This window comes from Anarhichas minor, unplaced genomic scaffold (genome assembly GCF_050575085.1).
Source record: "Anarhichas minor isolate MPS153535 unplaced genomic scaffold, ASM5057508v1 ptg000031l, whole genome shotgun sequence".
In the NCBI taxonomy this organism is placed as follows: domain Eukaryota; kingdom Metazoa; phylum Chordata; class Actinopteri; order Perciformes; family Anarhichadidae; genus Anarhichas; species Anarhichas minor.
In genome coordinates this window covers 697,545-712,513 of record NW_027466477.1, presented here as the reverse complement: position 1 = coordinate 712,513, position 14,969 = coordinate 697,545, and positions in this window count along the sequence as shown.

Sequence of the window (14,969 nt, the reverse complement as noted above, 5' to 3'; positions counted from 1 at the left end):
GCTGATGAGGGTAACGGAGGAGGGCCAAAGTTTCCTTTCTTGTCTCAACCTGAGGAGACAGTGGAAAGTGGTCGCTAATGTAACCTGAGCTACCTTTTTTTTCAACTTTTCAATGGAGGCATGATAGAAAAAGTAAGAGAGCCACTGCTTTAAGGTTATTTCAGTGTGTAGAAGAGCTTTATGGTGCTTGATATTTCATTGTACTATATGTATTTTCCAGCCTTATTGCTGAGTGGGCTCCGTGCAGTGGATGTGAGGGGGTGGCTGGCTGTGGTTAGGGGCTTGACAGTCCTTGTGGACAGGAACTGCAAGATATGAAACCTTTGTATGTTAAGGGGTTGTTATAAAAGAATTGACTGGCGTCAGTGTTTTCAACCCCCCCTTGAACTGTGAAATACCTTCACTGGGGGGAACGGTTATTACGAGAGCGTAAAAGTTAAGTGGAACAAGCAGCCCACAGCCAGCGTGCAGCGAAGGTCACCAGGAACAAATATGGTTTTACACCCCCGCAGATTGTAGGGACGAATTTTGAATTGACTTTTCTCATCAGTCACACTTGAAAAGGGAAAGGACGCAGTCTGAAATGAGTTTGCACTCTCCATCCTTCTGTTAGTCTCCCCATAAGCAGCTAAGATGAAGGGAAAAGTTGAGTCACTTGACCCAGTGTTCCCATCAATGAAGCTGGAGGAGAAACTGTTGCTCTTTGTTTGTCTTCTGTGTGTGTGTGGGGGGGGGGGGGGGGGGAGAATGCAATTAGCTCAAGGTTTACATGTTTGCAGAAATAATTTGTATTTTAAACACGTTTTTTTTCAATCCATTTTGGGCATTTCGCTCGTACTCTTCCAGACTTTTATAGTAGAGTAAAAGAAAACGAAGAAGTGAAGAAGTGTGAAATGTAATTCATGTTTCCACAGCACAATCCTTGTGCGTAAATGATGAAGGCGTAATTGCTGAAGAGAAAAAGGTTGAAAAGTGCATCAATCTACTGTGGGGTTGTTCAGCACGGAAAGATCACAACGGCCTCAATCGGAAATTAAACCCTCGACTCTGGAAATATTTGCTGTTATTAATAACCTGGTGCATATCTGCACCCCCTTACCAATTTGGAAAACCTAAACCTCAACAGAAAGCCATTAAAGGCGGCGGAATTTCCCCCAACGGGTGAGATTTTCAGGACTCAAACTCAGACCTTTTTTATCTATTTTTTATTAAACAGGCATTTTGCAAAAAAAGGATACAGAGGCAACGGACCAGAGCAAGACACATGCATGAGGTCATGACACACAGGATCTGATGCAATTTGGAGATACCAACGGACACTTGCACATGCATGATGTATATTTAGATATCAATCTTCCATGGTTGCGGTCTTATTTTTGCTTCCACCCACGGCAGCAATTCTGATCAATATACCAATAACAGGCTTTCTTAACTGACATTTAACACTGTTTAAGTCCTATTAAAATAATTTACGCGGATATTATTAAAATACAGTATGTCACTTAATGATCCATGTGTTTGTATCATTCAACCACTGATATTCACGTCATGTTATTTTGCTTCTGTAACAGTAGAGGGCAGTGTAGGAATGGAGATAGAACTGAAGTCAAAGCCACAAACTGAAGGTTACACACTTCATGTGATTCATGTAAAAAACGAGGAGGTTTTCACTGTGAAATACTCACTGTGGTGAGGAGTGATGATGGCAGACGTCAGTGATGAAGATAATGAGTCACAAAGGTTGGGTAGCTGACTTTAAAATGATGAGGTAGAGCAGTTTTGACCTCATCAAAGACTGCCACATATTACAAAGGTTTATACAAATCAGATAAATGAAACAACACAATGAGATTGCAAAGGTACATTTATTCAAACTAATTTGTTTTTGTGGTCATCGCAGAATCTATAAGGAAAACATAATCATTTAAAGACTTCCAAGTTTCTGACTTACGATGAGGAATAAAATATCCCCCTCTCAGGGCTCATCACAAGATGCACACATAGGCACTTCTTTCCAAGTAAATACAGGCAGTGCAGACGGCGTGGTCGCACTGGGGCCTGTCGGGTGGGGGTGTCACAGAAAAGCAGGCCTTCCAACAAAGTGATAAGATCAAGACCTTGATGGTCAATTAGGGTGTGGAAATGTTGAAAAGATACCAAAGTGGTATCATAAGCTGTATTTTCTCTAGAAAATGCAGACCTATCTCTGTCAGGATTTTCTTTCTTTTAAATCTATCACAAAATGATATGCTAATTCTACATAAACTATACAAAATATAATTAACCTCTATAAAACTTTTACATTAAATTAAATATTTCGTACTTTATTTGGTATTCTTGCCATATAAAGATATGCACTGATGATTGATGGGTAATATGTTGATTGTAAATCAAAGCTCTATTGGATTATGTGACGGGACGTTATGCTATACTTTAGCTCGTTCAGGCGCAATATCTGTCCAAACTGACCAGCTGAGCACATGTGCAAGCCTTGGGCCCATCACAACTTACCTTATAGACCACTGTTTCCACGTATGATGTGGGCTACACATAATGGGCTGCAGAGAGCTACACTAACCGCTTTACTGGACAGAGTGCCCCCAGACTATCAGAAACCAGAGCCTAGCGCCCCGTGGCTAACTCACGTTTGCTCTGACAGCACCCCGCCATTGATAAATAACAGCAGCTCTTCTTTAGCCTGCTGGTGCAGTCGCGTTCAGCTGCAGCTCTCCAATGCGTCTCCACAGCCAAGATTGAATCTTCCCCATTCATTAGACTAAGTGGATGAGGCTCTCTAATAGGGGCTCCCTTCCCCTCAATAATTGCCGTTGATTGGCGTAAATTAGACACTAGTTGCCAGACGAGTGATTCTCGACGACGATAATCCGATTCCCAACTCAAACTAATAGGATTTTAACTCTGGCTTTGGCCTAATGTCCGTCTGCAAACCCTGGCTGTGGCCCTATGCCCCATCTAGCCGACGTCCTCTGGATCATATCTGGGCCAGGCCGAGCCGAAGCCGCCGTGGTGTATGGATTCAGCAGGGTTGGGGGGTCGGGGTCATCCTTGTCCTTTGCCTCATGCTCTCGGGTGACTCATCCCTTGCACGACATTCTTGGCATCAATTGGTCATTCATGTGTGTCACTTACATCATCAAGGGAACATGCGTGTGAATGAGACGGTTGGAGCTGGAGCTGGAGCACAGAGCGGATGTTGGATGTCTTTCGGGTGACATGTTTCTCCAGTTTAGGCCTGAATGCTGAATGATGAGACCTTTGAGAGCTCTGATTTTTTTTTAGGAGACAGTGTGGACATCAATCAAACTTGGCAAACAGACACGAGACATCCATGTTTCGTTGCAGAGGCAGTAATCTCCCGTGGCTGGATACAAATCACTCATGGTATCTACTTTGGCTAAATCCTGGTTCAACGTAATACAACTTGTAATTACATTACAAGTGATATAATGTTACCAAATGTTTGGGAAACAGTCTATTAAAAATGCATTTTCCAGACCATTTGCAGCGTTTTCGCCTATAAAAGAGAAATAGCACTACTTGCATTTTAAATTAGTTACAATGAATTCAAGTCTTCAACACCACCCCATTTTGATGTCCATTCTCAGTGACCAGTCTGGCAGCGTCCCATGTGCCCTCCCAACAACATGACGTCTATAAGAGGAGCACCCTGAATGTTCTTTTGTCATTCAGTTGATAAGGGAACGGTGCTGCTACTAAGGCCCGAGGACTAATGAATCTCCACTCCATTACCGCTGAATCGGACAGATTGCTCTCCCGGAGAAATGAATTGAGTTTTTTGTATTTGTGAGATCATTCTCCCTCCATTAACTGCTCTTTATCCCGTCTCTTCATCACAGGCAAATCAGGTTAGGCAGCTATGATTAGCTGGGGTGGCCTCCCTTTTTAAAAGGTAATTGGGTTTGGCGGCTCAGCTGATAGTGCCATTAGGACCAATAAAGGCTGGGCTTGGCTCATCGAGTGAAACAGATTCTTCAGCAGCAGATGGCAGACGGAGGGAGAGGGCTCTGATGCATCGAGGCCGAAAACAAAGTTTGTGTAACCAAAGTAGTTTGGGGGCATCCTCTCTGTGGCCCCTACACCTTCCCCCCCCCCCAACCAGCTTCATATTTGTGTCTTTCAATAGCGGTGATGGGGGCATTTCCAGAATTCCAGACAATGACGCCTTTTAATATGCTGATTACAAAATAATTTGTTCATTAGAATGTGGCTTTTTCTATTGGGATAATCAATCACACAGAAATGTTTTGTGTACTTGTGTCTGGGATGTCACCGAGGACTGGAGAGGAGTAGAATGCTTTCTGGGTAGCACTGTCTCCTAAAAGTGTTCCCATACAACAAAACTGTTTTGTGAATTACGTATTTTGTCGTGGATTACGTCTGCTTTTGACTCAGAAGTCCACATGGAGGAGGTTGAGGTGGTGGATGGGTCAAAAAGCCGCATCGTGATGTTTTCTACGAAACCTATAAAATAGTTTTGTAACGATTTGGGTTTTGTTTCAGTTTACAACATCAACCACTTCTTTCAAACATTTTCTAACTGCGACAGGGAGAAAATATGTTTCCCTCAAAACCTAATTGAAAGTGCAGTTTTGATGGGAATGTAATTCAGCAGCAGACAGGGTTGGTCTGTGAAATAACTTTTCCCTCACACCATTGTAACATGTTGACGCTAATGATCATTGGAACGTAGAAACGTATCTTTCTGTTAGTATAAACAGTCTACATTCTAACAGTAGCAGTAATCAGCGGTTGATGAAGATCGAAGATGTCGAACGAAGACGCGCATTGCGACCAACAATCGATCCCCCCCAACTGTATCATCTCCTGTCATCTGGACTAAAGGAAAGGTGAACTTGCCAATTCCGAGAAATCCTGCAAAGCTCCAGATAACCTTACTGCATCTGGGGCTTCGTCCTATAGGAAAAGGTGCATTAGCGGTGACAGGAGGGCCGGTGGGGACTGGTGCTGATGGGAGATTTAGACGGCTGGAGGTGGGCTTGTGTATTATGTGGCTGGCCGTTGCTGTGACTGTCTCTCTCTTATCTCTTCCACTGAGGGGGTCTGATCCCCTCCGCTCCTCTTATCTGGCGGGATAGACTTAGTTTCTCCCCCTTTTCCTTCCCGGAATCGTCCCAGTTTGGGGAACTGTGGCAGTGGTCACGTGAAAAGTGACTCTGTTGCATTTCTTCCTGCAAAAAGTTCATGTAAAGAAGCCATCTTTTTAGTATCGTCTTTAAATCCTTTGTAGGATTTGATTTCAAGACATGCGTTTATAATCCGATCAACTGGCTTTCTGCTGACCTCATCAACTTTGAGGACGGTTATTTTTTGATGCCGCTGCAAAATCAAACAAGCCAAGTCAATGAAAGACAACTGCCTATTTTTACATTTTCTTTCCTTTCATGAGAGGTTTTTTCATAGCGGGACAAAAACAGAGTGTGTATGTATAATGGAAATGATCTATTTTACTTCTGTACGTCTGTGTCTGCACACACACACAGTGATGTATTGCTGAGGTTTAACCAGAGGGTTGCGGTACATTTTCACCTGAGAGCTGCACATTTCCAGCCCTCCTAAATAAAACATTGTGTCGCCAGGCGCCGGTAAGTGTCCCTCAAAGAGCAGAGGGAGGAAGGGCGAGGGTAAAAAGCGTCCAGGTTAAGTTGTTTGAAAGGCCCCGGGTATTAAGAGGCATTTTACACTTAAGAAGTTGGTTTCGCTGGGTTTTCTGTTTCCCCTCTTATTGATTGATGCTCAACTATCAATGCATAATAGAAAAGCACTCAGAGCAAATGCAGGGTTATGGCCTTGGGAGGGAGTCGGCAGACGAGACTGCAGCGCCCCCCCACTCCAATGCCATTATTGGCCCATAAAGGATCCCTCGGGAAGGCCACGGTGTTCAGATCAGCACACACCAAATACCCAATTAAAAAAGGCTTTAAATTCCCTCCTCTTTCCTGGGCAAAAATCAATCTGAATTCAATCTATTCGGCTAGGATTCCGACAGAGCAGGTAATTGCCCATAATCGGTCAGCTAGGTGACAACAGCTTAAAGGGGAGACACTAATACAATCAGGTATTTGCTTTCAACGCCCGTCCCGGGCCCAGGCCTCGGCTGTCGAAAAACAGGTAGAGTGCAGTTTATGTAGCCATCAGACAAAGGCGTATATAAAGTTACACAAGTCTTCTATTGTGGGGCGCTCGACAGCTGATAAAGAGATTCTGTAAAGCACCGGAGGAATGATACTTCCTAAATGACCCATCATGAAGCTGCAATAAATGTATTCAGCGATCATCTTGGAAAATAGCTTGTCAAGGAGCTGGAAATGAAATAGCGCCTGTATTCTTCTATAAAAAGTTTCACATTGTCAACACGTGTTTGCACACAGTCCTCACGATCATGTCAGGGTTATTTCAATGAAATTCTACGCTCCTGCTCAAGACGTGGCATACTTAATGGTAGCATTAGATGAGTAGGATACTTAATGGGGGTATATTACTGTACATAGCCCCACCCCACCTGGCTGGATGTTTTTCCATCGACTAATGCATGTGCTCTCGTGCTGCCTTAATGTTTTCTGCTCTCGAGCAGCTCTCTGGAAGCAGATTTGTCATCTTTCAGACTGCTGACACCCTCTGTATCATAATTAAAACAGAAATGGACACAACACAGGAGGACATTTTGGATATCAAAACTTGTTGAAAAATCTGTATGATTCTAAAAAGTTCACAGTGTTTTATTTTTCCCTGTAATGCTTCTCTGTTTTAAGAAGCATCTTTTTGGGCTCACATAAAATAATAACACACATCGACACAATAAAGCTGTCAAAAGCTTTTTCGTTTTTCAGATTTAACTCTTGTGTCATTTAATTTTCCCTCAAGGAAAAGGTGTGGTAGGAGGGATCTTCAGGTACTAAAAAAACACTTTGTAATTAAAAATATGAGCATCAATGAGGAAAAACAGATCTACAAATATTTGTTATTGGCATTATAAAAACCCAAGAATACTTATTAATACGGATAATATATTTATCTTTAACAATTTACATTAATTCATTTTCATTGGTCAAGTTTCTTGACCCTTTGAAAACATAAACAACATAATAAAATACAGTAAAGTATCATGGGGGGAAAAAAACCTTGTTCAGAATATTATATGTATGATTTTTTAAATATCACGGTTATCTATACCGGTATAATGCGACACCCCAAGTTCAGATGCCATGTTTCCCGGATAATAACTGCTTTGAGAAGTTGGACAAATAAAAACCCTAGGACACAAACCAGTGAGCTGAACATTGTTATTTGTTTTTTGGGGGAGCTGTGTCTGCCCTGCTGGCTTTAACTCCAGTTTGCCCGGCTGGTAACATGATGTCCGGAGGTCAGCAGGGGCCAAAGGGTCAGCGGCAGAAGGCTACGATTAATGGATCTCTCAATAAAACGGGAGGTAATATTACCAACTCGCTCTCCCTCAGCCTGACTTCGCCAAAGTGAAGAGGGAATTCCTCGTATAGCAGACAGTGCAGGGCAAACAGCTTGGCTCTTGAAATTACTTTCTGTAATGGGCCCGGGCTTCAAAAGTGGAAGCGCACTTTTAATTGACCAATCAAAGGGAAACAAAGCAGCCAATCTTCAGACACGAAGCACAAAGCCAATCGAATTTGTTTCATTTCCTGCCAGATCCATCGCCGTTTAAGGCCGTTACACAGTACATCAGAGCAGTTGATTATGAATATATCAAATAGTCAGCTACTCTGAGAGCTTTTGACTTTGTTGCATTAATAGGCACAGTGAAAATCAATTCCTTCTCCTCTACAGCATAGCATTATCCATTAGCTAAAGAATTGGATTATTAAAAACCTAATTTAGTGATAGTTATGGTCTTGTGTTTCATTGAGATTTTCAAAAGAACACCAGCGTCTGCAGGATAAGAACACATTTAATCGTAATACCTACTTTTCTCTGTGAAGGTATTTTTTTTTACGTGTCATATCCTGAAAAGTCACAAGATTTTGACATTTATTAGTGTGTATGATCGTGTGTAACAGACCCCGTTAAAGTAGCCAATAAGTAAGAATCATGTCTGGATTGAGAGAAGAAGAAAAAGTGACTTAAGCAGAAAGAAGGCTCATAGTGTGAGAAAAAAAACAACCATTTATTCCAAAGCAGTCACTGGCTGCCATCAGTCATGGTGATCCTGTACAGCTGCTCTCAGCTCAGTGAACATGAGTGGCATCACCGAACGTGCTAAGCATCATTTGTCCATAGGGTGGCGTATCACGCTCTCAGTTGCCAAACCACACTGACGTTCGGATTTCTGCTGTGAAGACACCAGTCAGCATGAGCGGCAAACCTGTCACACAAAAATACCATCTGGTGGACACACAGTTACCCAAAGGGCCAGTGGTGGTAGAAGTATTTCGATCCTCCTCTAAAGTAGTGGCACTACCACAATGTACACATAGTGTATAGTATTACAGGGCCTATGTTCAGTTTTTTTTCTGAAGTAAAAGAACAGGAGGATTATCAGGAGAAGTTTATTTAGAATTTAAGTTGATGTAAAGGTCAAAGTGGACCTACATTTACAAATACTTCCATGATAAACAGCATCAGAAAATTACACAGATAGTGGTCACAAAGTTACATATACAGTATATATATATTATATATATGAGTAGTTGATGCATTTATTTTAAAGATCATTTGTTTTACATCTTAAATCTTAATTTTAAGAAGAAACGTGTAACAATAGCTCTCAGACAAATGCAGTGACAAAATAGTGGTGGTGGTTTATTCAGATACGTTACTCAAGTATAAAAGTATACTGCACAATAGAAAAACCTCTAGAAGAAGTAAATGTCCTGCATTGAAAGTGTCACTTAAGTAAAATTGATCATTAGCAAAATGTACGTTCAAGTGAAAGTACTCATAATGCAAATGCGCTCCATGAGTACAACTGTGTGTACTACAGTATGTTATTGGATTGTTATTACTGATGCATTAATGTGTAAGTAGCATTTGTCTGTTTTGCACAACTTTACACACTGTTGGGAAGTTTATCTCGAACAGTGCCTCGATTTTTTAAACTCATCATATGTTTTGTGTGTAAAATCGTAATATGTAAAGTAACTGAAGCTGACAAATACATTTGTGGAGTTAATATACTTTCCTATGAGTGGAGTAGAAGTGCAACTTAGCATTAACTGGAAATACCCAAGAGCACAAATACTCCGAATGTTTACTTTAGTAGAGAATTTAAGTAAATGTTAAATTTAGTGGAAACAAAATGACTATAGTTCAATACATTATATTTCTACGTTAGTATAGCATACTTTTTTACCTACCACCGCAAAAAAAGAGCTTTACAGTATTTGAATTCCATACTTTTTTTGTGTCAGAAACCCCCGAGAGCAGTCAGTACTGTACCAGCTCAAAACACAGCCAAATATGTAAGTTAATTGTGGTATATGTATTTGAATTTATAGCTGTATGTTGCTGATGGAGAATTAAAATGTGTTTGTCTCAATACATTACTGCTAAACCCCAATATCGCCAACATTAACCTGTGAAAGCAAACCATTAAGGCATTTCGGAGGCTGCATATTTCCGCAGTGTACCGGAGCAACTTTGAAGCTGAGCAGTGACTCAATCTGTTGCCTTGACAAGGCCGCGGCGCTGCGAGCAGCTTGTATTTGATTTCACAGAGAGGTGGTAAACATGCCGGTCTTTTCCACATCTCTGTTGTTCTGACACGCTCAGCTGAGACAGAGCAGCTCTAAAGTGTCAGGCTCGAGGATGTGGGCACTGCAGGTCAGCTTTCACACACACAAACTTAACGCTTCTCACGTTTCAGCCCACAATATGGGTGGATGTTACTGCGAGTGTCCCCTCGCCGGCCCTGGATTAAACGCTGACGTACTCTATAAACTGAACTGGGTTCTCGAAGAAAAGTGATGCTGTTGGGAAAATAATGCGATCACAGAATGTGATACGGTGGTCAATTGATTTATTTTGCCTTTTAAGAGAGAGTATATCCTTTAAATGGTATTGATGATTTAAATTTAAAACTACTTTGTAGTTAACAACTTTGTCAGTCGTCCAGTAATGTCTTTAAATATTTGAGTCATTCTGAGACGAAACCAACATATGACTTGAATGCAATTTGCAAGGTAATAAAATCTATTGTGTGGCCATACATTCATGCATTAACAATCATGCTTTTATCTTTATTTAGTCTGCCCGACTCGAGTCCACTATACCGTCCACAAACATTATGTGATATCAATATGTAAAGAGGAAGTGATAGGACAATAAGTATATACTCTCCTAGGGCTTATCATTCAAAAAGATGTTTCCTTTGTCTGCTGAAATAATATATGGCTATTAAAGCTGATGAATCCCGTGAGGACGCTTTTATTAACTCCGTCTCATGCTGATAGGTGTGATGGCACCAGTGTTTTCAGTGGAGTGGGGACACTGCAGCTGCTGAGGCACCGAGGGGTTTCATGTCCTCACACTGGGAGCTAAACTGAGGCCCTGAGGATGTGAATGGGACCTCACCTCCCCCCCCCCCGCCCCGTCCTCCCCCTATACTCTCGGTCCTTTCTTCCATATAGCCCTGTCAAGCCCGAAGGCCAACCCCGTTGTCACAAAGTAAATCAATGTTCCCGCCCCGGTCTGACGTCCCCTCACTGCTTGCCCATCAAGAGAAGTTGTCCACACATTGATATTCCCCCTCCTCGTCCTCTCCCGGTCTTTATTATTTTAATTAATCAGGATCGCTGCACCTGTCTGTCAATTCTGCGGGTCCGCCATTTCCACGCAAAAAGGAAAAGTAATTAAAGTGGCTGGCAAGGCATGCTGGGGGTTTGGTTTGGGGCAGAGATGGTGGTGCAACGTTGACAAGATGAATCAGATACAGATGCCAGAGCTTTCATTAAATCCACTCCTCCCCTTTCTCTCTGTCTCTCTCTCTCTGTCTCTCTCTCTCCCTCTCTCTCTCACAACACCTGAAGCCCTCTTTGTGCTCGCTCAACAGTGGCCAGGTAGGGAAAGAGTTAATAAAGCAGCGGCCGTGTTGTTTCTAATTGTGCGGATGAATAAATGATCGCTTGAGGACAGCGTGAATACTCATGTGATGGAGGCCCAGATGATTGTGGCCTCAAAAATATTTGATATCTTCAAGAGACATTCCGGCTTCGGATCAAGTGTTACTTCTGGGCTCCACATAGTTCAACATCATATCACTTAACATATCACGTTACTGACTGTGATTTTCACTGGAGCACCATTGCTGGTCATGTACAAGCTCTTTGTAAACTTTGGAAAAAAAGAAAAATTTAAAACAAGGACTCCAAAGGGAGGAAAGTGAATTTTGGAAAGAAATTCAAAAATGCAAGAAAAAGTCAATAGTCAACACATCTGAGACGAACTTGGTTTAAGATTGAGCAGGCGGCAACCTCTGGTTCTGCCGAGTGAAGCCGATGCGGAAGTGTGTCTTAAACTTGCATTCTCTCTATTGACCAGCAGGGGTCTGGTTGCAAAAATAAATCTGGTTGTACAGAAGTCTATGAGAAAATGACTCTACTTCTCTCTTGATTTATTACCTCAGTAAACATTGTAAACATGAGTTTATGGTCTCAATCTCTAGTTTCAAGACTTCTTCAATACAGCATGATGTTCATTTAGTAAATTATGGTCCCATGGAGTATACTTTAGGGGCGTGGCTACCTTGTGATTGACAGGTCGCTGCTGCTACCAGAGCTGTATACGGCGACTCTCTACGTCACTCCTCCGCAATCTAAATATGGTAACTTCCAATCACTGGGTTGCGAAAAAACAACAACATAGCGACGGCCGTATTCAAAGCTGACGACGGTGAAATCGACGAACTCGACGAACTCGAGGCCTCGTAGCGGCAGTCCACAAACCAATGGGTGACGTCACGATGACTAGGTCCCCTTCTTATTTACAGTCTATGAGACTGAGACAAGTCAAACCTGAGACTGTGTTCATGCTGACAGTCCGGTCAGCTCTCCCCTTCCGTCTGCATCAGTCGGGAGCCTCTAAGGCCTTTGCCTCTCTGCCCGCTTCGCAGCTCCTCGTTCTCGTTTTGAAATCATTGCTCACGACTTGATTGCACTCACACATCGGTCACCTGGTGCAAACGCATCTGAAGTCATATCGCCGTTAGCTTTATGGCTCCATGTTTCAATAACCTCCGGCTTGTAAGCACCTTCAGGTTGACACAGAGGGAAGGGAACGTCTTTGTCGTTCGTATTAACACCGCCTTGTGGGGGCAACTTAGTGTCAATAAACCCTGCTGCCGGCAAGGCGACGGCGGGCAGAAAATGGACAATCAAAGCGTCTGCAGGGGATCTGCAGGGATACATAACACGGCGGGGGCTCTGGGAGGCTCCGCATCTAAGTGGGGACTTGGGGTCTTCCACGGCATTCTGGGTAATGATCTGCATTATGAAGCATCAGAGCACTTTACGAGGGTCCCTGAGAGGGTGTTGGTGGTGGTGGGGGCTCTTCTGCAGCTCAGTCAAAATGAGACGTGACGCCACGTAACCTGCAGAACGAGGCCCCAGCTAAAGCTTTCCATTTGGAACCGTTAGCCAAAGCCTCCTGCACCCTCCCCTCCCCTCCCCTCCCTCACCCCGAGCCAGTGTCATCTTCACTGAAACAGGAGCAAAGTGCTTTAAAAGGGGAGATGGGAATAGACCAGGGGGAGGGTTCGGAGTAAATGTGATTATCATCAGAAAAATGCAATGAGACCAAAAGTGTTTAATGCACAAATGCACAAAAAGTGATATTTTATTACAGCTTGAAGGCTTTCAAAAATTACTGGAAAAGGCAGGAAAATGTGTCTGAGATGGAGACTCTGAAAATGCCTGTTTAACAGGACGTAATCGGTTTAACCCTGATGTGTCCTGTCCTTTTCACGCGAATATATGTTTCTCTGACCCTTGATTTGATAAAGTAAAACTTCATTTTGAGGGGAAAAACCACTTTGTTGCTATTACTGCTGCATTTTCAAGATGGATGAATGCGAGAAAAAAAAACGTTGGCTGCACAAGACCTCATTTTTTTATGTCACTCTCAGCTGGTTTACTTGACTGACGGTCTATATGTGTGTGTGTGTGTGTGTGTGTGTGTGTGTGTGTGTGTGTGTGTGTGTGTGTGTGTGTACGTGCATGTCTTGTTTTAAAGGAGAGAGTCTCACATTCCCATAAAACATAGTGCTGCAATATGAGACAAAAGTGTTTGGGATGACCATGAATAAGTGAGGAACATTTCCTGATTTCATTTTACTCTTAAATGTACCGGTCAACAACATCCGTTTTAGAATTAGGGTTAAAAAAACATCTCCTCTCCCCCTGTGACCGTACGTCATTATTAACTCAAACCCGTATTCATTTGTTAAAATGTTATTGCAATTTATTAGATTATTAAAACACTTTGGGCAATATTTATTTATGAATTTTCTAATATATTTCTGATATCCTTGGTTTGACTCTTCAACAATATGCACCAAATCCATCCTTAAAAATATAGTATAAAAAGATTTAAAGGGTATCCTGGTCAACCAGTTAGCTTAAGTGTTACATGTCAAATTTAACAAACAAATTCCAAGTAAAAACATGCCACGTTAAAAAAGAGCTCCTGTTTGTGGTTAAAGTTGAATATCACGTTGTTAGAGTGTGACACGAAGGACCTTTATCCCATTCAAGAAGTACAGTAAAGGTAAAAAGGATTTTTTTTATTTCAAAATGTTATATCTATGTTATATCTCATCACAACATGCCCGGTTAGCTGGCAAAATTTGTATTCATTGTTAGGTTGAGATCTCAAGAGTATTTTGTGACCATGATAAACAAAACAAGGCATGCATGTGCTTTTTCAACACGTATGTCTGAATTTAAGTGAAATTGGGGGATGGTAAGTTAAGTAAGCGTACACATCCCACTGACCGACACATTTAAATCCAACTGAAACACAACAGTCGTTGGCCTCATGTAAATGCCATCAAAAGTCCAAAATATATTAATGTGAGCAAATGTTTAAACCCAGTCTGAACTAAGATATCTGACACCTAAAATCCTAAAATCTCACAAAATAAACGCTGCTCTCGAACTGAAAATCCCACTGTGTAATATCCAAAGTTAATCACGACGTTAATAGCGTTTGCTCTGAGGCCTTTCCTTACGAAACAACATGTCAGAGGACGTAATCAAACAGTAATTTGAAAAAGCTCCTTGAACCTCACTGAACATCACTTTCGCTCCAAAATGGATCCGTGTCATTCCGCTCTGAAGCCCCTTCACACTCTGATCCATCTGACAAATCTCCATCTCCCCTTTCCCTTTTGTTGCTCTAATAGGTAACATTATCCCGTATTAATGGCGCCGGTGGCTATACGCTGCCGCTAGCCAAGCAAACGGGTGACTACAGATCAGCGGGGTGAGACGGGCAGATCATTAACCATAATTACCTCCAGCTAATCCACTTCCAAGCGGTACAAAATAAACAGCCAGGCCCATTAGAGGAGCTGACTGTCAGCCTGCAAGTGGCCTGTGGCTCCTTTGGCAATGATCTGAACCCACAGGGGGATAAGAGAAGAGGGGGGGGGGGGGGATGGCGAGCCCCTCTACTCCTCTTCCACCTGATTGTAAGGGAGGGAGGTGGGTTATAACGTTGAAGGTGGCGGTGTTGTGGCGTCGCTGGCTACATGCTGGCATCACTGGTGCTTTTGTTTTGTCCTCCCCCCCCCCCTCCTCGTCTCTCTTTCATGTACCCAGATGGTGTTCATTTTGACCTGCTCTGTGTTTGCTGCCCCCCCCCCCCCCTATTTCCACGTCCCATTCATTCTCTGCCTGCAGGCGTTTTCCTTCCCTCTTTCTCTTGGCTCTCACACACTGTGT